The 23,642-nt window shown below is 41.2% G+C and overlaps 1 pseudogene; it reads left to right on the top strand.

The window, feature by feature from the left end:
• The first annotated feature begins 5,276 nt into the window (after positions 1-5,276).
• Positions 5,277-6,379, top strand: LOC101428267 (serine/threonine-protein kinase Kist pseudogene; annotated as a pseudogene).
• Positions 6,380-23,642: the final 17,263 nt, after the last annotated feature.

Here is a 23,642-nt window from a genome sequence, read left to right as displayed (position 1 = left end):
GGGGATGGGCAGAAATGGGGCAGAAGGGCAGAAGTGATTGGATGCATAAAAGACCAAAATGAAAAGAGCTCATTAGAGGACCTGAAAAATGTTAAATTCTGGGTAATAAATTCTAGGTAGGACATGGCAAGAATGAGGCTGGAGCAGAAGTTTTAAGTCCTATTAAGGAATTTGGATCCTGTTCCAGTGGGAAGTCATTATATGATTCAAGCAGGGCAGTGTGATGTGATCAGAATTTTGTTTTAGAAGAATCATCTTAACTGTAGTGAGGAGAATGGATTGGACTGGGAAAAGAACAGAGACAGAGAGACAGGAAACCATTTGGGAACTTTTATGATGGTAATTTAGTTGAGTGATAATGTCAGTCTGGACTAGAGTAGGGACAATTTAAAAAGTAGCCAAATATAAGAGATATTTAGACATATTTAGGACATATTTAGACATATTTAGGAAACAGAACGGACAAGACATGGATGGAAAGGATATGGTGGTTGATTAAACATGGAGAGGAAAATCAAGAGGACAAAACCTGACTGCACAGTATCAGGCTTGGGGAAATGGGGAAACAGTGATTTAATGATTTAAGAAATAGCAGCAGAAGACTAGGTGTGGGGAGGAAGATGATAAATTCCATTTTGGACATGTTGAGTCAAGGTACCTACAAGGAACCTGCCTTAGTTTCCCAGCCGCAAAAACAAATACAATTTGTTGCCTTAAACAACAGGAATTTATTGGCTCATGGTTTTGAAGAGAGAAGTCCAAAATGACAGCATCAGCAAGGCAACGTTTTCTCCCTGAAAACTGTGGTGTTTGGGGGCTGGTGGCTGGCGATTCTTGGTCCTTGGCTTTTCTGTCACACGGCAATGCTCATGGTAATGTCTTTTCCTTTCTCCTCCAGGTTCCGCTGACTTCCTGTCTTCCCCTGGCTTTCTCTCTTTATGTCTGCATTTCATTCTGCATATAAAGGACTCAAATTATATGGATTAAAGTCCAACCTGGTTCAGTTAGACCACAACTTAACCAAAATAACATCTTCAAGAGAGTCTACTTATAATGGGTCCATACCCATTAGAATGCCAACCAAGAACATGCGCATGTCAAAAGTGGGCCACAAAATACAATTCACTACAGTCCCCCAAAGGCAATGCTTGGTAGGTAAGTAGATTGACGCTTTTCCTCCATTCCCACTGCACTTTGTGCAAATTTTCATTATAATGATTATCATGCTATCTTACATAAGATACTTTGAGGACTTTCCTGAATTCTTAAATAGTAGCTGGTAGTTGGCCCTCAATAGATATTTATTGAATGATAGATTCAATAATTGGAGATGGAATGAGGAGACTTGGTGATGTAATGCCAGCAGAACTGGGTTATTTGAAACTCTGGTGTTTTAAAAATATTTTGCATCAGCAGTGTTGAAAGTATGACATCTAACAGAGACTATATTCCAGTTCAAAAACAAGTATATTCATTCATTCAAAAATGTTTTCATTCAAAAATTTTTATTGACGTGTATCATTCAAACATGAACATACATAAACAATAAGTGTTTAGTAAAAGTTGTAAACTTATGAAATGAACATGCATATCACTGTACAGGGCTCCCATACCTCACCCCACCACCAACACCTTGCATTGCTGGGAAATGTTTATTACAAACTATGAAAGTCCATCATCAAAATATTACAACTAGGGAAACGGACTTTGGCCCAGTGGTTAGGGCGTCCGTCTACCATATGGGAGGTCCGCGGTTCAAACCCCGGGCCTCCTTGACCCGTGTGGAGCTGGCCATGTGCAGCGCTGATGCGCGCAAGGAGTGCCGTGCCACGCAAGGGTGTCCCCCGCGTGGGGGAGCCCACGCGCAAGGAGTGCGCCCGTGAGGAAAGCCGCCCAGCGTGAAAAGAAAGAGCAGCCTGCCCAGGAATGGCGCCACCCACACTTCCCGTGCCGCTGACGACAACAGAAGCGGACAAAGAAACAAGACGCAGCAAATAGACACCAAGAACAGACAACCAGGGGAGGGGGGGAAATTAAATAAATAAATAAATCTTTAAAAAATATATATATATATTACAACTAACTATAGCCCATATCTCAAATTTGGTGTATTTCCCCCCAATCCACCTGATTATTAACACCCTGTATTAGTATTATATATTTGTTATAGTTCATGAGATAATGTTCTCATATTTGTTCTGTTAACCACAGTCCACCTTCCACCACAGGATTCACTGAGTTGTAGAGTCCCATGCCTTGTACAATCTATTCAAAGTGTATACTCTGTGGCTATCATTTTTATCCAGAGTTGTGTTGTCATCGTCTCAGTCAATTTTTCATTTCTTGAAAAGTCCCATATTCCCTTATACTCCCTATTGTTGTTTGTCCCTTAGAATTGATATATCTTCTTTGCCAATGCTGCGAAAATATTACAATATAACTGTTAACCATAGTCCATAAATTACATCAGTTTTAATTTCCCCATGTATCACCATATTATTAACAATTTGTAAAAGAACATTATTATATTTATACCATTGATCACAATCTTCACACACCACTGAAATTACTGTTACAGTCCCTTAGATTTTCCTCTAGCTTCCTTTCTTTTTAAAGATTTATTTATTTATTTATCTTCTCTTCCCCCCCCGCCGCCCCCCAGTTGTCTGCTCTCTGTGTCCATTCGCTGTGTGTTCTTCTGTGACCTCTTCTATCCTTATCAATGGCACCAGGAATCTGTGTTTCTTTTTGCAGCGTCATGTTGTGTCAGCTTGTTGTGTCAGTTTTCCTGTGTGTGGCACCACTCCTGGGCAGGCTGCACTTTCTTTCGCACTGGGCGGCTCTCCTTACGGGGAACACTCCTTATGCGTGGGGCTCCCCTACATGGGGGACACCCCTGCATGGCATGGCACTCATTGTGCGCATCAGCACTGCGCATGGGCCAACTCCACATGGGTCACGGAGGCCCCGGGGTTTGAACCGCAGACCTCCCATGTGGTAGGCGGATGCCCTATCCACTGGGCCAAGTCCGCTTCCCTCTAGCTTCCTTTCAACTGACATTTATGTCCATAGACTACCCCTTTCAGCCACAATCACATTTATAAATTAGCAGTGCTAATTATACTCACTATAATGTATTGCTATCAACTCTATTCATTTTCATACTTTTACAATACGCCTTATTTAAAATTTTGCATAAATTAAGAATCAGCACCCATTCTCAACCCACATTCTATCTCCTAGTAACCTGTATTCCAGAGTTGACTTCTGTAAGTTTACTTATCATGCTCAGTTCATATTAGTGAGAGAATACAATATTTGTCCTTTTGTGTCTAGCTTAATCACTCAACATAATGTCCTCAAGGTTCAGCCATATGGTCATATGTATCCTGATTTCATTTCTTATTATAGCTGAATAGTATTCCATTGTATGTATATACCACATTTTGTGATCCATTCTTCAGTCAATGTACGCTTGGGCTGTTTCATATTTTAGTAATTGTGAATAATGCTGCTGTGAGCATCAGTGTTCAAATGTCAGTTCATGTTCTTACTTTCAGTTCTTCTGAATATATTCCTAGTAGTAGGATTGCTGGATTATATGGCAGTTCCATATTCAGCTTTTGAGGTACTGCCAAACTGTCTTCTCCAGAGCTGCACCATTCTACATTCCCACCAACAGGGAAAGAGTATTCCTATTTCTCCACAATCTCCCCAGCACTTGTAGTTTTCTGTTGTTGTTGTTTATATAAAGTCCATTCTATGAGGTGTGAAATGATATCTTATTGTAGTTTTGAGCTGCATTTCCCTTATAGCTAGTGTAGTAAATATTTTTTCATAAGCTTTTGGTCATTTGTATTTCTTCTTTGGAAAGATGCCTATTCAAATCTTTTGCCCATTTTTTAAATTGGGTTGCTTGTCTTTTATCATTGAGTTGTATGAGCTGTTTATATATATGGATATCAAACTCTTATTGGATATGTGTTCTCCAAATATTTCCTCCCATTGAGTAGGCTGTCTTTTTCCTTTCTTGACAGTCTTTTGAAGGAAAAGCGTTTAATTTTGAGAAGCTCCCATTTATTTTTTTTCTTTCATTTTTCATGCTTTGGGTGTAAGGTTGAAGAAACTACTACCTACCACAAACTCTTTTTTGTGTGTTTGGTTTTTTTTTTCTTTATTTTTAAACAAGTTTTAGAATATAGAAAAGTTACATCAAAAATATAGGGGAGGGGGCCTTTCGGAAGTAGGGTTTCTGGTGTCATGGTGGCCTGAGGTCGGGGTAGTGGTTGAGGTGGCTGCAGGCACCACCCTGCAGAGCTGCTAGAGGGTGGGTATTGTGGGAAAATGGTAGAAACATGGTTTGAAGTTGAAACATTTCCACAATGCAGACAAAAAGTGCAGGCTTAGGAACACCAGGCCTTGACTAGATGGAACACCATCTGGTCAGCACAGAAAAATGTGTGCATGAGGAGGTGTTTGCATGAACAGGTCCCTCGTATGACCTGTTCCTTATTATTATAAATGTTGTACCTATTCCTTGTTATTGTAAATAACAAACAGCTGCTTGTTAGTTCCTAATTAAATATGATGTGGAAACTAGGGTCGAGGCTCTCAGTTCCAGAAGCTGTGAGTCCCCTGGTCCCATCTTTATTTCCTCTCTTGTGTCTTTCTCTCTGTCCTTTCTTTCTTTCTTTCTTTCTTTCTTTTTTTAAAGATTTTATTTATTTATTTATTTCTCTCCCCTTCCCCCCCACCCCAGTTGTCTGTTCTCTGTGTCTCTTTGCTGTGTCTTCTTTGTCTGCTTCTGTTGTTGTCAGCGGCACTGGAATCTGTGTTTCTTTTTGTTGCGTCATCTTGCTGTGTCAGCTCTCCATGTGTGCGGCGCCATGCTCGGGCAGGCTGTGCTTTCTTTCGCGCTGGGCGGCTCTCCTTACGGGGCGCACTCCTTGCGCGTGGGGCTCCCCTACGCAGGGGACACCCCTGCGTGGCAGGGCACTCCTTGCGTGCATCAGCACTGCACATGGGCCAGCTGCACACGGGTCAAGGAGGCCCGGGGTCTGAACCGCAGACCTCCCATGTGATAGATGGACACCCTAACCACTGGGCTAAGTCCGCCACCCTCCTTTATTTCTTAAATTCTGCGTCGCCTTCCCTTTGAGCCAACCTATTGCTGAGCTGTTTCTCAGCAGGTGGGGGCGCTGGGATGTGACCCCAGGTCTGCAGGCCTGCCTGGGATGTCACGTCAGCTCCCATGTCAGTGCCTTCAGTCCCCAATGATGGTAGGGTCTGGCTGCGCTTGGGGCGTGGAGCTGCTAGGGTTTCTGGAGGTCTTCCGGTGGCTTCGGCAGGTACAGAGCCACCTGGGCAGTGGTTCCTTGGCCTCTGTGTGTCGGGTACACTGCTGCGGCACCCCCAGCTCGCCCTTCGCCCCGCCATCAAGCAGTTCTTGCTGCCTGGAACCACCTGGGCTGCGGCCTCGGCTGCCGAGTATGGTTTCTGCAAAGAGAGTGGCACGGGAGCAATTGCAGCGTCACAGGAACTTCATGACTCTGTATGACGTATTTACAATCCATTTCTCTCCAAATGTGCTGTCTCCCTGTCTGTTGCTTGAACTCCTGGATGTCAGTGTGTCAGAATTGCTTTTATATTCCATTCACCAGGGCTGTTCCAAGTGGTTGATACAGCATTGTGCCAGAGATGTGCTGGAGGTCCTTCCTTTTCTTCATCATGAGGGTCATGTCCATGCAGACCTTAAACCACGGAACATATTATGGAGTGCAGGGAATGAATGTTTTAAACTCATTGACTTTGGACTTAGCTTCAGAGAAGGCAGTCAGGTTGTAAAATATATTCAGACAGATGGAAATTGGGCTCCAGAAACAGAACTGCAAAATTGCTCGGCCCAGGCTGGCCTGCAGAGTGATACAGAATGATCCTCAGCTGTTGATCTGTGGAGCCTAGGAATCATTTTACTGGAAATTTTCTCCGGAATGAAACTGAAACATACAGTCAGATCTCAGGAATGGAAGGCAAACAGTTCTGCTATTATTGGTCACATATTTGCCCGTAAAGCAGTGGTGAATGCCACAATCCAGCCTATCACCTAAAAGACCTTATCAAAAGCATGCTTCATGATGATCCAAGCAGAAGAATTCCTGCTGAAATGGCATTATGCAGCCCATACTTTAGCATTCCTTTTGCCCCTCACATTAAAGATCTGGTGATGCCGCCTACTCCAGTGCTAAGACTACTGAATGTGCTGGATGATGATTATCTTGAGAATGAAGAAGAATATGAAGATGTTGTAGATGTAAAAGACGAGTGTCAAAAATATGAACCAGTGGTATCGAAGCCAGCTAGTAAGATAGGGAATCAATAAATGGATCTGGAACCTGGCAAGAAGTCCATGTGGACATCAATAACCCCCAAGATTCTGCCATTCAGAACAAAGGTTTTTCTGGAAGCCAGGAGAAGCCCTTATTCCCAAAGGACTTTATCATTGGGCCCTCATGGGGAATTGATGGGTGGGGTAAGCAATCAAAACAGCAAACAGCTGGAACTCCTCCCCTGCCATTAGCAAAGGGGTGGAATAATGAACAGTTCAAAAAGCCAGGGGTGTGGCCAGAACGAGTGCTCTCACTCTCTCACCTCTGGACCCTGACTCTGGCTGCCTTCTCACCCATTGGGGTTACTATGCAAGTAAATCTATAATGGGAAAGTGTAGTCTGTAAATCAGCCCACTTTATCACTTTTTAACCCCTTCCTCTCTACCTGGGACCCCAGATCTGTTATTTTCTCCCATTTCTCATCCTTCCCTGCCTGAATAAATTACTGGCCTAACTCACCCAACGTGCTCTTGAAATTCATTTCTGCAGCATAGCCAAGATCCTAGACAAAATCTGGTAACATATTTGACGAGCCAGTCCAGGAGTTTATTGGTGAGTGAAACTATGGCCTATAGCTTGTTTAATGCCTTCCTTTGGTTCTCCATTTTGAATGGGTTTGCCTACGAGCCCCCAAAGGACGTAATCCTGGAGGAAGGGGCTGGGGCACGGGAATTCTCCACGTCCGTGCTGTGTGCCCAGGCTTGTGAGATCTGACCCCACCCAGGATGGCTGGGTGATAGGAGAGTGGCTCAAATCACAGCCCTGCCAGACAGAGGTTCCCCAGCAGAGCACCGGGCCCTGCAAAGCTTCTTTTCAAGCCCTTTCAGCAGCTGGGGTCTTTGTCCTCGGGCCTGCCTGCCATTGCTTTCTCCAGCCCTCTCCCCTGAGATGTAGCATGGCAATGGCAGAAAGCCCTGGGGCTTGCCCCTCCCAATGAGTCCATGCCTTTGCAGGACCTGCAGGCAGGCAGAGCCAAGGTGGATGCCATGGGAGTTCCCCTTCCCCACGATAACGGGCCAGGATAATATAGCCTGTGCATAAATTCAAACTTATTCTATATCCAAGTATGCCTAGTTCCCAGAAAGCCAATTAAGTGATATAGGCTCTACAGGCTTTGGATATTCAGGAAGAATGCAGACTAAATGTGTTAATTCAAGCTTACCAGGAATGTGGGGGATATGTGTTAATTCAAGACCTATCTGGTACTCAGATAAAACACTTAAAACTCTAAGAAACTAACAAAGAAAGTCCTTTTGCATAAAAGCACCACTTGACTCCCCACGCCTACTCCTCTGTATTAAAGGGACCCAAAAATCCCATTTGGGGCTCAGTTTGTTTAATCAGAACAGGAGTCTGCCGAGCCCGGCTGGCTGTTAACAAATCTTCCTTCTCAGCTTCTCGCATCCTGGCCTTCAGTACCACGTTCACCCAACTTCTCTCTGCTACAACAAGGACATGCTTGCATAATTAACCTTTGCCCACATTTTTACCTTCCTACCTTCTGGTTACTGAATTTCTCTTTACAGGTTTGCGTTAGAATGCTTTGGAATGTCTTAAAAACTGTGAAAATGTAAATCCCTTTGTTAGCAAGGAAGCTATTGCCTCAGGGCCCCAAGGCCTGTTATCTAGGACAATTAATTTCTAATCACTTAATAGCCTTTTGATGGCTGGTTTAACTGGGAAACTATCAGACAGTAAAGTCATAAAACTAATATATATTACTAGGCTAAGCTTCAATTTTACAAGAATAAGGTTCATAAGTAGCATTAATATCAGGGCCTGATATTTTGGTCTGTCCTCTTTTGCTAGGCACTACCATGTACTCTAAAGATTCTTGCCACTCTATTAGAGAATGGAGCAGGACTCCCCGGGATGGGAATTCAATATTTTGTTGGTTATTGTGTGCATCTCCACCCACTGATAACACCCTATGACCACATGAACACATTCGAATTCCATAGAGGCTTGCCCCAGGTACATCCTTCCCCACACATCCCCCACACTGACACTCTGCACCAGTGGTCTTCCCGTACCATAGCTGTAACTTGTCTGTAATCCAAAACCTCCCCAAAAACAAAGCAAAAAAATATTCTTGACTTGTGCCTTTTATCACCATAAGATCTGTTATCTTTCATGTATGGTTACAATTTCTTCCATATGTTTCCCCAGTGTCTTATTTTTTTCACTTCCTTTTCAAAGAAGCTTTAGATGTCAGAAAAGTCCCATCAAAAATGTAGGGGATTGCCATATGCCCCACTCCCTCCCCTCTCACATTTTCCCCATTTATAACATCTTACGTGAATATGGTACATTTGTTACAATTGATGAACAAATATTGAAACCTTGCTACTAAACATGGTCAATAGCTATATTATGATTTACACTTCGCACTATACAGTTTTATAGGTCTTGACAAATTGTGTAGTAGCCTGTAGCTGTCATTGCAAAATCATGCAGAATAATTCCAATGCCCTAAAAATGACCTTTGTTCCACCTATTCTTCTCACCCCCTTCCCTTGGAATCTATGGTAACCACTAAGTTTCAGTTTTTCAAGAATAAGGTTCTTTGTTCCATGCATTCATATTGAGGACTTGATATGCTGGTCTATTTTCTTTTATTAGGCACTGCCTATGTAATCGAGAGATTCTTGTCACTCTATTAGAGAATGAAGCAGGACTCCCCAGGAAGGGACTTTAATATTTTCTTGCTAATGGTATGGGTCGCCACCCACTGAGATAACACACTATGACAAGATGAACACATTCACATTCCACAGAAGCATGCCAGGTGCACTGTTTCCTACATATCCCTCCCCCCTCTGACATCTGTACCATTGACCCTCCCCTGCCATGTTTGCCAAAAGAAAATTCACAATTGTAGTCAACCATGGACCTACAAATCCCCGAGTACTCCTTTTCCTTCCTCCAGCCCTCCCCCCATTTCCGTGGATAGCCCAACCCAACACCCCACACACTGTGCTCACCCTCACATTTATTGTCCCAATTTTAGTATACTGCTGCTGAAGCAAGTACTGCCACAAGATCTTGAAGATGGTTCCCTACATTTTCTTCTAGGAGTTTTATGGTTGTAGCTTTTATATTTAGGTCCCTGATCCATTTTGAGTTAATTTTTGTATAAGGTGTGAGATAAGGGTCCTCTTTATTTTGGAAATGGATATGCAGTTCTCCAAGCACCATATATTGAATAGTATGTTCTGGCCTAGGTGGGTGGACTTGATAGTCTTGTCAAAAGTCACTTGACCATAGATTTGAAGTTCTATTTCTGAGTTCTCAATTTGGTTCCATTGGTCAATATGTCTGTCTTCATGCCAGTACCATGCTGTTTTCACCCCCTGTAGCTGAGTAGTATGATTTAAAGTTAGGAAGTGAGAGTCCTCCAACTTTGTTCTTCTTTTTAAAGACATTTTTGGCTATTCAGGGCCTCTTACTCTTATTGGCTTTTCCATTTCTGCAAGAAAAAAAAAGGCTGAATCTCTAATTCAGTTTGAATAGAATTGCCACCTTAGCAATATTTAATCTTCCAATACACAGCCAACATTTTTTTTGAGGACCTATTTTACACTTATGCCTTACCCAGGCATATAGATATGACTGAGACACTTTCCAAGCTCTATCAGGATAGAGGTGTGTTGGGGAGGGTATGGGGTGTGCAGGTGTGATATATTAGATGGAGGGGCAAGCTGGGTAAGGGTAACTAGGTGACTACTTTTTGGAGGAGGAGAAGATGATGTTCAGGGAGAGGTACAAAGTTGAAAGGTCATTAATTTCTCATGAGAGAGCGAACGATTATAGGTCATAACAGAGGGGAGTGGGAGGAGGAGGGAAAAAATAAGTGTTTAAAAAAAATGCAAACCAATAACCAAATAATATAATCAGGTCTGTATTTATTCTCCTTGGAACCTTAGTTGAAAACATAGATATATAAATAAATCTGTAAAAATTAAACCTGAAAGGAAATGAAACTGATCATATTCCAAGAGTTAAGGAAGAATTTAGGATCTGTGTGGGACTTCCATCTGAAAGGCAGGTAGCTATCATCATTGGCAAGTTTCTCAAGCCAGCAAGAATGGTTACCAAATAATGTGCCTGGTGGGAGCAAATAATTCCATTTAAAAAGCCTTTCTATCTTAACCTTTATTAAAAATGGCCTTTGATGAAAGTTTAATTCAAGTCTACGATTCTCTCAGATAAAGTATTTAGAAGACTATAATTTGTAAAGCATATTTACTATATCATCCTTTCCATTTATGTTTACTTACATATTCATTTTTATTCAAGTTGTTTTCTTTTTTTATTATTATTATTTCTCTCCCCTTCCCCCCTGCCCCCCGTTGTCTGTACTCTGTGTCTATTTGCTATGTCTTCTTTGTCTGCTTCTGTTGTCGGTGTCATGGGAATCTGTGTTTCTTTTTGTTGCGTCATCTTGCTGTATCAGCTCTCCGTGTGGGCGGCACCATTCCTGGGCAGGCTGTACTTTCGTGCTAGGCAGCTATCCTTATGGGGCGCACTCCTTGCACGTGGGGCTCCCCTACGTGGGGGACACCCCTGTGTGGCACGGCACTCCTTGTGTGCATTAGCACTGCGCCTGGGCCAGTCCACACGGGTCAAGGAGGCCCAGGGTTTGAACCGCGGACCTTCCATGTGGTAGACGGACGCACTAACCGCTGGGCCAAGTCCACCACCCCAAGTTGTTTTCATATCCATGATTTCATTTGAGTTTTTACAAGCCTAAACACCATATTCAAGATAGTTTTTTTTTAATTTCTCTCCCCTTCCCCCCCAAGTTGTCTGCTATCTGTGTCCATTCGCTGTGTGTTTTTCTGTTACCGATTCTATCCTTATCAGCAACACCAGGATTCTGTGTTTCTTTTTGTTGCGTTATCTTGTTGTATCAGCTCTCCGTGTGTGCGGTGCCATTCTTGGGCAGGCTGCGCTTTCTTTCGCACTGGGTGGCTCTCCTTACGGGGCACACTCCTCGTGCGTGGGGCTCCCCTACGCAGGGGACACCCCTGCGTGTCAGGGTACTCCTTGTGCGCATCAGCACTGTGCATGGGCCAGCTCCACACAGGTCAAGGAGGCCCTGGGTTTGAACTGCAGACCTCCCATGTGGTAGGCGGATGCCCTATCCATTGGGCCAAGTCTGCTTCCCTCAAGATAGATATTATATTCAGAGAGCTCACATGCCTTGCTCAAGTCCACACAGCTATTATTATAGAATCCTGCGCTAGAATTCCAGACATTTGTTCGACAGATATTTCTTTTCACCCACTCTTGACAGGCACTGTGCTGAGTGCTGGGGCTGCAAACACAGGGGAAGTCACTGCTCCACAGATCTTCAGGGCACGGGCTGGGGAATCAGACTGCCAGGAGCTGATTCTGCTTCTGTACAAGTTGTTTGACTTTGAGCAAACCACTTAATCTCTTTGTGCTTTGCTTTCCCCATCTCTGAAGTGGAAATTCATAATAATACCTAACTCATAGCATTGTGGTTAGGATCAGGTAAGTTAATTCTTGTACAAAGCTCAGGGTTTTATTTTAAAAACTAACATATTCCTGAGGATGTGAGATACTTTTGACCAGACTACGTCAGTGAGATGTAAGGCAGCTTAGGTCTCCACCCTCTTGCTGGGTCTGATATAATGAAGACACACAAAGAGAGAGACACAGGAAAAGGAAGCCGCCATGTCTGATCCTGCTTGTGAGAGAAAGGACTCCAGGTTCGTCCACAGCTGAGCTGCAAGAAGAGAAGTCCCAAGAGGCTCCAAGAGCAGAGGACCATGGAGAAGATGAGCCAAATACCTGATAGCTTGCAGCTGACTCGGGAAGAAAGTGGAGCAGCTGAGACTGATAGAGGAGGTCTGGTAAGAGACAAGCCCTATGCCTATTGCCCTCAGCTGAGCTCCAGGAGATGGTAGATTCTGGAGGAGAAGGCAGAGATCTCGGTAGAGATTGGCGATCGTCTTGCTTCACCACATGGCAGCTGACTTTGGTGAGAAAGCATCTCTCCTGATACCTTGTTTGAACATTTCACAGCCTTGAAACTGTAAGATTTTATCCCAAATTAATCTTTATAAAAGCCAACATGTATCTGGTACTTTGCATTGACAGCTCTTTGGCAAACTAAAACAGGGTCCAAAGAAAGTTCCCAAGAACGGACTTGGCCCAGTGGTTAGGGCATCCGTCTACGACATGGGAGGTCCGTGGTTCAAACCCCGGGCCTCCTTGACCTGTGTGGAGCTGGCCCATGCGCAGTGCTGATGCGCGCAAAGAGTGCCGTGCCACGCAGGGGTGTTCCCCGCATAGGGGAGCCCCACGCGCAAGGAGTACGCCCTGTAAGGAGAGCCGCCCAGCGCGAAAGAAAATGCAGCCTGCCTAAGAATGGCGCCACCCACACGGAGAGCTGACACAGCAAGATGATGCAACAAAAAGAGACACAGATTCCCGTGCCGCTAACAACAGAAGCGGACAAAGAAACAAGACACAGCAAATAGACACAGAGAACAGACAACCAGGGTGGTGGTTGGGGGGAGAGAAATTAATTAATCAATCAATCTTAAAAAACAAACAACAACAAAAAAAAACAAAGTTCCCATGAAAATAACTTGAAATCGAGCTCTGAAAGCTAAACTGGGGTTAACTATATAAACATTCCAGAGAGGAATCTGGGGTTTGAATTCCTGGATCCCTGTATTACTTATTTATTTGTAAAACCATGCAAGTCTTAGCACAATTAACGTAAGAACCATTTGTTGGCCTGGAGAATCTGGAGCCAATTTTTTTCTATTTAGTGAAAAGAACACAGGTCTGGAATTCAGGGTTATACTTTTGCCCTGCCCTCAACTCATTGTAGGAATGACTAAGGAAGATCATTTAGTTTGCTTCTTCTAATAAATCTACTAGTTCCAAAGAAGTACACATGGTTTCGTTCCATGATTTCCCCATTTGCTTATCTATGCAGTTATATCTTCATAAAATATTGTCACCACTTCTACCTATGAAAATCCTACCTGCTCTCCAAGATCCATCTCACATGTCTGGATTGGGGATGGGAGGTAAAGAGCAAGGTTTGTGTCTGACTGCCTTCCTGTTGTACAGATGAGGAGCATTTCCCTCCAAAATTGGCTATGATAGGAAGGTTTTTCTTATCTCCCAACATTACCAACAAAAGGTGACCTTAACCTCACCTGAATACCCATTCAGCCTCTCTCGTGTCTCTGTCTTCTTCATCCAATCCCACTCCCACTTAAATGCCTTGTATATACTAAGTGCTCAGTTCACATTGCATAAAGTGAGGTGAATTGTCTGTGATTTTACCATCAGATTTATCAGTCATTGATTCCAGTTTACTACTTACTTAGGTTCCTACTTACCTATTTAGTAACCTACTTACTTAGGTCCCTGGAGTTTTGATTTTGGAAACCACTTTTTAGTTGCCTCTGGTAAAATTGTTATTTATGACCAGGAAGTGGTCATTGTGTACCACAACTGTAGTATATCAACAAAACGTAGACCTACAAAAAGGCAAAAATACACATAAGTATATCAGGGAGCTCACAGAATATGCTATCTTCTCTAAAATTCTTATATTTTCTTTACTTTGAGGAAAAGAAGGATATCATATTGAGTTTTGCTTTTTTTTTCTATATTGCTGTCTTGTTCCTGAAAGATCTATTTAGTGATTATTTCTGTAATTGTCAATCAATTAATATATTTTTTAAAGATTTATTTCTGCCCCCACCCCCATTGTCTGCTCTCTGCTTCCATTCACTGTATGATCTTCTGTGTCTGCTTGTATTCTCATTAGGCGGCTCCCGGAACCAATCCTGGGACCTTCTGGAATGGGAGAGAGATGCTCACTCTCTCGCACGACCTCAGCAGCCTGTTCTGCTAAGTCTTCTTATTGTCTCTCCTCTGTGGCTGTTTTTGTGTCATCTTGCTGCGTCAGCTCTCCCTGTCGGCCGGCACTCCTGTGCAGGGTGGCATTTCCCATGCAGAGCATTTCCTGTGTGTGGCATTTCCCGTGCCCCCGCATGGGCAGGCACTCTGCGTGGGCCAGCTTGCCCTCACCAGGAGGCCCTGGGCTTTGAACCCTGGACCTCCTATATGGTAGACAGGAGCCCAACTGCTTGAGCCACATCCATTTTCCAATTAATATTTTGAGAATCTATCTACCATGGGCCAACCACTGTCCTAGACAAACAGTAACTGACAAAATCCCTGTTTTCACGGAGCTTGTAATCTAGTCAGGGAGACACAAACCGATAGGTGATAAAATGTCAAGAAGTGAGACATACTACAAAGAAAATAAAGCAAGGTAATGGGGGAGAGTGCATGATCAGGGGTGGATGCTCTTCGGACAGGCCGGTTGGAAGGCCTGAAGGATATGAGGACACATCTTTGTCTTGAACATTCAAATAATGGCCATAAAGAAGGAATTTTTACAATTTTTACAATGATTATTGTAGTTAAAAAAAAAACTTTTTTGTTATAGAAAAATTCAAACCTATACAAAAGTAGGTAATGAACACCCATGTACCCATTATCCAGCTTCAGCAATTATCAATTCATGGCCAGTTTTTGTTTCCTCTATACCTCTCTTTTTCCACACAAACCCCAGCATCATATAATTTTATCTGCAAATATCTCTGTGTTTATCTCTAAAAGACAATGACCCTCCTTTTAATAACATAACTACTATGCAGTCATCACACTCCCCAAAAAACAATGATAATTTCTTAATATCAAATATATAATCAGTGTTCTTATTTCCCCCAACAGTTCATAAACTTTTCAAATAAAACAGAACATGGAGGAATCTCTGTTAGCTGTAGAATAATTTCCTTTCAGACACTAAAGTAAAATTATTAATTATATATTTGCAATTTTTTCTTTTTAGGTAGTCTGTTCTGCTACAGGTGTGGACCTGAATGTTAATTAGCTCATACCTAACTGACAAGTAAGGGAATGATAGCAGTGATTTGCATACATTTTGATTCATATTGATTCATATGCAATTTTTCTGGCACACTAATATTTTCTGCCACCACATAGCAGCTGCTGAACATTAAGTACACTACTCAGCTGAAAACAGTGAACAGATGAGCAGTGGAGTACTCTGCATGATGCCCATTCATGCTATATTTTTCCTTTGGCTCAATTTGGCCCTTAGCTTCCCCAAATGTCTGCATTTTGTTGTCTCCATAACCTCAGCAGCCTTGAAAAGGAAGGGTTCCTCACACCTCCTTCTGACTAGCTGTTCTTACCTTTTTATTTGTAAAAAAATTACTATGCTTACTGCAACGTTTTTATTTATTAGAACTTAAAGTCTTTTTAACATAATCAGGACTTTTACTCTTCTGTTATTGTTAGTGCTCTGCTTACAAAGCTGAATAGGTTTTTAGCACCCTGTCCCAATCCTCTTTTTCAAAGTAGCAGAAAGGTCAGTAATTATTACTAAATCCATTTTATGGGTGAAATTGTGAAAAATCAATTTGTGAGGGAAGCAGATGTGGCTCAACTCATAGAGCATCTGCCTACCATATAGGAGGTCCAGGATTCAAACCCAGGGCCTCCTGGCCCATGTGGTGAGCTGCTGTGCACAAGGAGTGCCATGCCAAGCAGGGGTGTCCCCCATGTAGGGGAGCCCCACACGCAAGGAGTGCACCCTGCAAGGAGAGCTGTCCCGCACAAAAAAAGTGTAGCCTGCCCAGGAGTGGTGCCACACACACACAGAGCTGACGTGTGTCACACAGATTCCCAGTGCCACCAAGCATGCAAGCAGACACAAGAACACACAGTGAATGGACACAAGAGCAGCCAATGGGGGTGGGGGATAAAGGGGAGAGAAATAAAATAAATCTTTAAAAAAATCAATTTGAAATTGAATTGTGAAAACTCAAATAAATAATCTTTAAAATGATATACAGGAAGCGTACTTGGCCCAGTGGATAGGGCGTCGGTCTACCACATGGGAAGTCCGTGGTTCAAACCCCGCGCCTCCTTGACCCATGTGGAGCTGGCCCTTGTGCAGTGCTGATGCGTGCAAGGAGTGCCCAGCGCAAAAGAAAGTGCAGCCTGCCCAGGAATGGCACCGCACACACGGAGAACTGACGCAGCAAGATGACACAACAAAAAGAGACACAGATTCCTGTGCCACTGACAACAACAGAAGCGGACAAAAAGAAGAACACTATACCAAATGGACACAGAGAACAGACAACTGGGGGGGGGGGGGGGGGAAGAGAAATAAATAAAAATAAATCTTTAAAAAAAATAAATTTAAAAATTAAAATGATATACTAGTAAGTGGCTGTAGCCCAATCAGAAGAGCTCCTGTCTACCATATGGGAGGCCCTCGGTTCATGTCCCAGGGTCTCCTTGTGAAGGCAGGCTTGCCCACATGCCGTGGAGCACCGCCTGGCCTGCAGGCACCTCAGACTCAGCAGGGTGATGCAATAGAAAGAAGGGAGACAAGCGAGAACACAGAAGAGCCAGCAGCGAATGGACACAGAGAGCAGACAGCAAGCAAGCTACAAGGGGGGAGGGGAAATAAAATAAATAAATACAGACACAGAAGACCATATAGCAAATGGACACAGAGCAGACAGCACACAAAAAAGCTGCAAAGGGAGGGATAAAAAAATGATATACTAATGGCTCTAAATTGTACTGTTACCCCAAAATTTGGGAGAAAACTCAGTAATAGGTCCTGTTTTATCCCCAACCTCAAATTCTCAGCAATTAGAAAGGTTTTAAGAATGTGGGACCCTGAAATTGTTACCACTAAGTGACAGCTTTTAAAAACTTTAAATGGCCAAAGACAAGTTCAAAGACATAAACTATTATATTTCTCTCTTTTCCCCCTAGGTCACAGTGAGAGTCTAAAATATGCCAGCCCAAGATATGAGTGAACTGTCAATATATCTATGGAGGTAGGGTAGGTAAGTCAATAAAAGACAAGCATATTATAATTAACAGACTGTTCTCTAATTCATTATATCACACTAGCTATTTACCTTTATTTGAAATGCCAGTGTCTTGAATTTCCCAGGTAGTTTTAAAATCAGGTAGCACCAATCTGCATCTGATGCCTGGAAGATAAAATATAGTTCACAGCTGTCAAACACAGGTGAGCCTTGATTAACTGGGTACCAACTTACCATGATCCCTTATTAATCAGAGCATTTGTGCTTTTCCCAGGTGGGATCTTGAGGTATATCACAAGACAGCAAACTGAACTTAACAGCTGGGGATTTACCCCCAAATGAAGTTAAGAAGAAAGGTCATTGAATGTCAGTTTCTCTTACATATTCAAAACATTTGCCTAAATGTTCTATTAGATTGAACCATATGAAATTGCTGTTTCTATAAATCAAAAATATTTTAATACTGTCAGATACACATGGTTCAACCTAAAATATACTCCCATTATTGTTTTTACTGCCCTGCTTTCACGATAGGGACTTGAGTGTGATAGCATAAATTTTCAAATAAGAATTAAATTAGGGAAGCAGAATTGGCCCAGTGGTTAGGGCGTCCGTCTACCACATGGGAGGTCCAAGGTTCAAACCCCGGGCCTCCTTGACCCGTGGAGCTGGCCCATGCGCAGTGCTGACGCGTGCAAGGAGTGCCCTGCCATGCAGGGGTGTCCCCCGCATAGGGGAGCCCCACGCACAAGGAGTGCGCCCTGTAAGGAGAGCTGCCCAACGTGAAAGAAAGTGCAGCCTGCCCAGGAATGGTGCCACCCACACGGAGAGCTGACACAACAAGATGACACAACAAAAAGAAACACAGATTCCTGGTGCCGCTGATAAGGATAGAAGCGGTCACAGAAGAACACACAGCGAATGGACACAGAGATTAGACAACTGGGGGGGGGAAGGGGAGATAAATAAATAAATCTTTTTTTAAAAAAAGAATTATATTCAGTGAATCCTAATTCTAAAAGTGGAGTATACAAAAATGATTGATGTCAGGCAGGGATGGGGTTGGGGAATGGGGAGTTAATACTTAATGTGTACAGAATTATTGTTTGGGGTAATGGAAAAGTTGTGGTAATAGATGGCAGTGATGGCAATACAATGTTGTGAATGTAATTAGCACCACTGAATTGCATGTTTCAAGTGGCTAAAACTGGAAATTTTAAGGGTTGTATATATTACCACAAGAAATATTTTTAAAAGATAAAAAAGGCTGATACAAAAGGAATTTTCAGAATACAGAAGTCCATTAGTTTACAATTCATCTATTCAAACGTCAGATGCTTTAGCTAAACTGTATTTAGTTTTAACTAAGTATAGGGATAAATTGTTTATAAGAAGTTTACTCCAGAAGAGAGGACAGACATGTAAACAAACAAATTATCATAGAGGGTAATAAGTACTTCAGTAGAGGCAAGTACAAGATGCAATGCTTGTAACATTAAAAAAATAAATAAAGACCAAAAAAAGATGCAATGCTAATGCAGAGAAGTAAGTAATTCTTTGAGTTTACTTATGGAGAATCCAATGTTTGAACTAGATTGTAAAATATGAATGGGAGTTTGTCAAGAGTGGGATTAAGAAAAAGGACTTTCAGAAAAGGTTTGAAGACTGGAAAGGGCCTATTGGAAAGGGCCTAAGAACCAGTGAGAGCATTTATTGCTGGAACAGAAAGTGCACAGTAGGGGATGGTGGCAAGAGCTGCTGGGACATGAAGCTGGAGCTGTTGGCAAAAGCCAGTGGATGGGGGTCCACTAATCCACATAGCTTTTGCTTGGCAGACCATGGAGCAGTAGCTTTAGGTTGGGAGGTGGCAGAATCAAACTTGGATTTCATATTATCTTTTGGGCAACCATGTTTGGAGAAGAATTAGGGTAGAGAAGTAGAATGATGTTGGAATCAGGAAGAGTAAGGGAGACTGTTGCACATCAGGCAAGTTGTGAAAAATTAACAAAAACAGATCATTTCCCAAGATTTATGCTTAATCTGTGTTTTACGGTGTGTGTTTATTACATGGGGTCTCCTTTCATTTGCTACACAGATATGTAATATTAGACATACATGTCTAAATGGATAATATACATTGTGAGAGTTTTTTATGGAACAGTTCTCTATAAAGACTGAAATAATTATGTAAAACTGCAAAGCACAGATATCACCTGAGAGTACATGCTCAGTAAAATTTCAGGGGATATGAAATTGCATTCTTCTGCAAAGATCATTAATTTTGAGGTTAATCCACATATTGAGGGGGGAAAGCAACCCAATAATTAACCAAGTTTACCTTGGCTAAAGGCCAAGGTTATTCTTAATTACAAAAAAAATCTTAAAGGGCAATAGTTTGTTCATAATATTTTAATTTTTTCAAATGTCCTAGGGAAGAGAAACGAAAGTCTTAGAATAACTTTTAGGAGCAGGTTAGACTTTCTCTAATGAGTTTTCTAAAAGTATGCTGCTTTTCTGTATATCTTGTAAATGTGTACATTTCTGAGAAATAAAAATTGGAAATATATAAACGGTAAACATAAAATATAATTTGAGTTACATGTTAAAGTATAATGGTTAACTTTTAATTAAAAATTTTTAAGAACCCAGTTAAATGTTAATTTTGGCATTATCAAAATCTTGGAAAGCAGGTGGGTAGTGAAGTCATCTAATTTTTACTTTATACTTACAGTCTTCTATACAGTGTTCCTTTTATAAATGAAAACTAGTTTGATTTTTTAACAACATGGTAAAGTAGAAGTATGTACTGAAACCACTCAACACAAGGCAGTAAAGGATACAACGAAACAAAAAAGAAGCATATTGAATAGAAAGCTCAACAAATTTGAATGGACTTAAAACATTCCATTAAAAGTTAGACATTCTCAAAACAGGTAACCAAAAGTCCAGCTATAGATAAATTTAAAAGTTTTACAGTATTATAAATTGCTATAAAACATTTGAAAAATGATAGAAAATTTGAGAGTAAAGGATTAGAAGATGATATGCCAGTCAAATACTGGCAAAAAATTAGTTGGTAGAAAAATAACTTCAGATAAAATAGAATGCAAAACATTAAATGGTGCAAAAAAGGAATATTTTGTGCAGATAAGAAGTTACAATCTACCAAAAAAATGCCTCAGTCATGACCCTTTGGGCAAAAAAGGAATATTTTGTGCAGATAAGAAGTTACAATCTACCAGAAAGATGCCTCAGTCATGACCCTTTCTGAACTAAAGAACATAGCTTTGAAATCTATAAAGTAAAAACTGTTAACTACGAAGAGATATCTTAACAATATAGTATTGAAAATAAATGTAATTAACTTAAAAAGTTAGAACCAAAAAAAATAAAACAAAAGTAAAGAAAGCCGAAGAGATTAATGACTACATAGAAAGAAAAGTATAAAATAGAAAATAATAATAGATGTGATCAACAAAAATTGTTTCTTTGAAAAGACCAACAAAATAGACAAACTTTTAGCAAGCATGCTTAAGAAAAAAAGGCACAAATTAACAACAATTAAGAAAATATTTTTTAGTACTGAGTGAGGAAAGCATTTCTAATCAAGACATAAATCCCAGAAGCTCTAGTCAGATTTGACTACCTAACATTAAATACTCCTCATGCCACAAACAAAGTTAAAAGACTAACAGATTGGGATAATATATTTGGAACATCTTTATCATATTTTATGTGTGTTTTTATATATTTGTATATTTGACATATAAAATTACAACGTATATAGCAGACATGTGTGGGTTCCATAAAGTATAACAATGTCTGTAAAACAACAGGCAAAAAGTAATGGAGGAAATTGTAGCATCGATGTGGAGAAAGTGTCCATGGTAGCTGCTGATGATAGGGAGAGGGAAGAAGAGATATAATGTGGGGGCATTTTCAGGACTTGGAGTTGGCCTGGGTGGTACTGCAGGGACAGTTGCTGGACATTGTAGGTCCTGCCATGGCCCACTGGGTGGACTGGGTGACAGTGTAAACTACAATGTAAACCACTACCCATGTGGTGCAGCAGTGCTCCAAAATGTATTCACCAAATGCAATGAATGTGCCACAATGATGTAAGAGGTTGTTGATGTGGGAGGAGTGGGGTGAGGGGTGTGGGGGGTATATGGAGACCTCATATTTTTTTAATGTAACATTTATAAAGAAATAAAGAAGAAAAAAAATAAAGTTAAAAAACAAACAGGCAAAAGATAGATAAGCTAAAGCAGAAATTGACAAAGATTAAAATGGTAATTCATAGGAGGAACATCGGTGCCCAATAAACATATGTAAACACATGCAATGATTGCCAATTTATAAGGAATCATTAATTTCCTAGATAAAATAAGATACCACTTTTGATTCATCAGATTGGCAAAAATTATACCTTGATAATATCACACTTTGGCTAGTGGTTTGAGGAGTAAGCTTTCAAACATAGTTGGTAAGAGTTAAAATTACTATCTTTTCAGAGGGCAATTTTAACTATATGTCAAAATTTGAAGATGTCCTACTCTTTGATTCAGCAATTCTACCTTATAACAAAGACAAATATGGAAATATTAATACACATATGCACAGAGATATTTTTTGCAGAATTGTGTGCAATAGTGCAAATATGATAATTTAAATACCCATTGTAGTAGGTTGAATAGTGGCCCAAAAAGGTATGCCTGCATTCTAACAACCCCTGGCATCTGTGAATTCACTTTATTTGGAAATAGTGTCTCTGAAGATGTAATTGAGTTAAGTATCTCAAAATGAGATCATCCTAGATCAGTGTGGACCCTAAATCCAATAATGGATGTCCTTATAAGAGACTAAACAGAAGACACGTAGAAACAAAGTGGGGAAAACCATGTGAAGATGGAGGCAGGGACTGTGGTGATGTGTCTACAAGACAAGGAATGCCACAGAACCACCAGAGGGAGGAAGAGGAGAGGAAGAACTCATCCCTAGAGCCTTTGGAAAGAGTGTGGCCCTGCTGACACCTTGATTTCAGACTCCTGGCCTCCAGGACTGTGAGAGAATACATTTCTGCTGTTTTAAGTCACAAACTTTATGGTCATTTGTTACTACAGCCCTATGAGACAAATACAGTCAATTAACCTAATCAATGTGTAAATGATTAAATAAAGAAGGCACTATTATCAAATACTGGGTAATCATTAGAAAGAATGAAGACGCTTTCTCTATACTGATGTGGAAATAAGGTTGGGATATATTGCTAACATTTGAAAAAAGTACATTGCTGAAGTCCAAGTATCCTATTTATGTAGCATGATTCCAATTATGTAGAAATCTGTTAATAGTAAATACTTTAGGAGGGGGGAAGTCAAGAAAATGGACATTTTAAAAATGTTTACTATTAACTTTTTGATTGATTTTTCCTCAAAATTCTATTGTTTGGCTTTTTAAAACACCTATGTTGAATTGTTTTTGTAATTTTTAAAAACTCATAAAAGAAAATATATACATTCATAAATATTAGGGATATTTCCCCATAATAGCACCGTTACTGATGATTTAAGATTATTTTTATATTTTAAAATATTTTTCAAAACTTGTTTATAGACTTTTACATGTTCGTAGAAAGGCATAAGAAAGTTATTAGATCCTTTTTAAAAAGTCATTTACTTTTTTGAGTACAAAGTTAAACTAAAATTGAAATATTTTTCTTAGTTATTCTCACCTTAATTGATACCATATTTAGTTTTACTACGATAAAAGCAACCTCTTCATTGGGAAGTGACATTGGGAAGTGGATTTGGCTCAACTGATAGAGCATCCACCTACCACATGGGAGGTCCAGGATTCAAACCCAGAGCCTTCTGACCCATGTGGTGAGTTGGTCCATGTGCAGTGCTGATGCATGCATGCAAGGAGTGCCATGCCACACAGCAGTGTCCCCTGAGTAGGGGAGCCCCACGTGCAAGGAATGTACTCTGCAAGTAGAACCGCTCCACATGGAAAAAGTGCAGCCCGCCCAGGAGTGGTGCCACACACATAGCTGACAAGCAAGATGACGAAACAAAGAGACACGGATTCCCAGTGCTGCCAGATAAAGCAAGTGGACACAGAAGTATACACAGCGAATGGACACAACGCGGGGGCGGGGTGGGGAGATGGGGGGAAGGAGAGAGAAATAAATAAAAAATAAATCTTTAAAAAAAAACAACTGGGAAGCAGACTTGGCCCAACGGATAGGGTGTTGTCTACCACATGGGAGGTCCGTGGTTCAAACCCCGGGCCTCCTTGACCCGTGTGG

This window comes from Dasypus novemcinctus, chromosome 8 (genome assembly GCF_030445035.2).
Source record: "Dasypus novemcinctus isolate mDasNov1 chromosome 8, mDasNov1.1.hap2, whole genome shotgun sequence".
Taxonomy (NCBI): Eukaryota; Metazoa; Chordata; class Mammalia; order Cingulata; family Dasypodidae; genus Dasypus; species Dasypus novemcinctus.
Note: the sequence above shows the minus strand (reverse complement) of the source record. Positions and strands in the feature narration are given on the sequence as shown.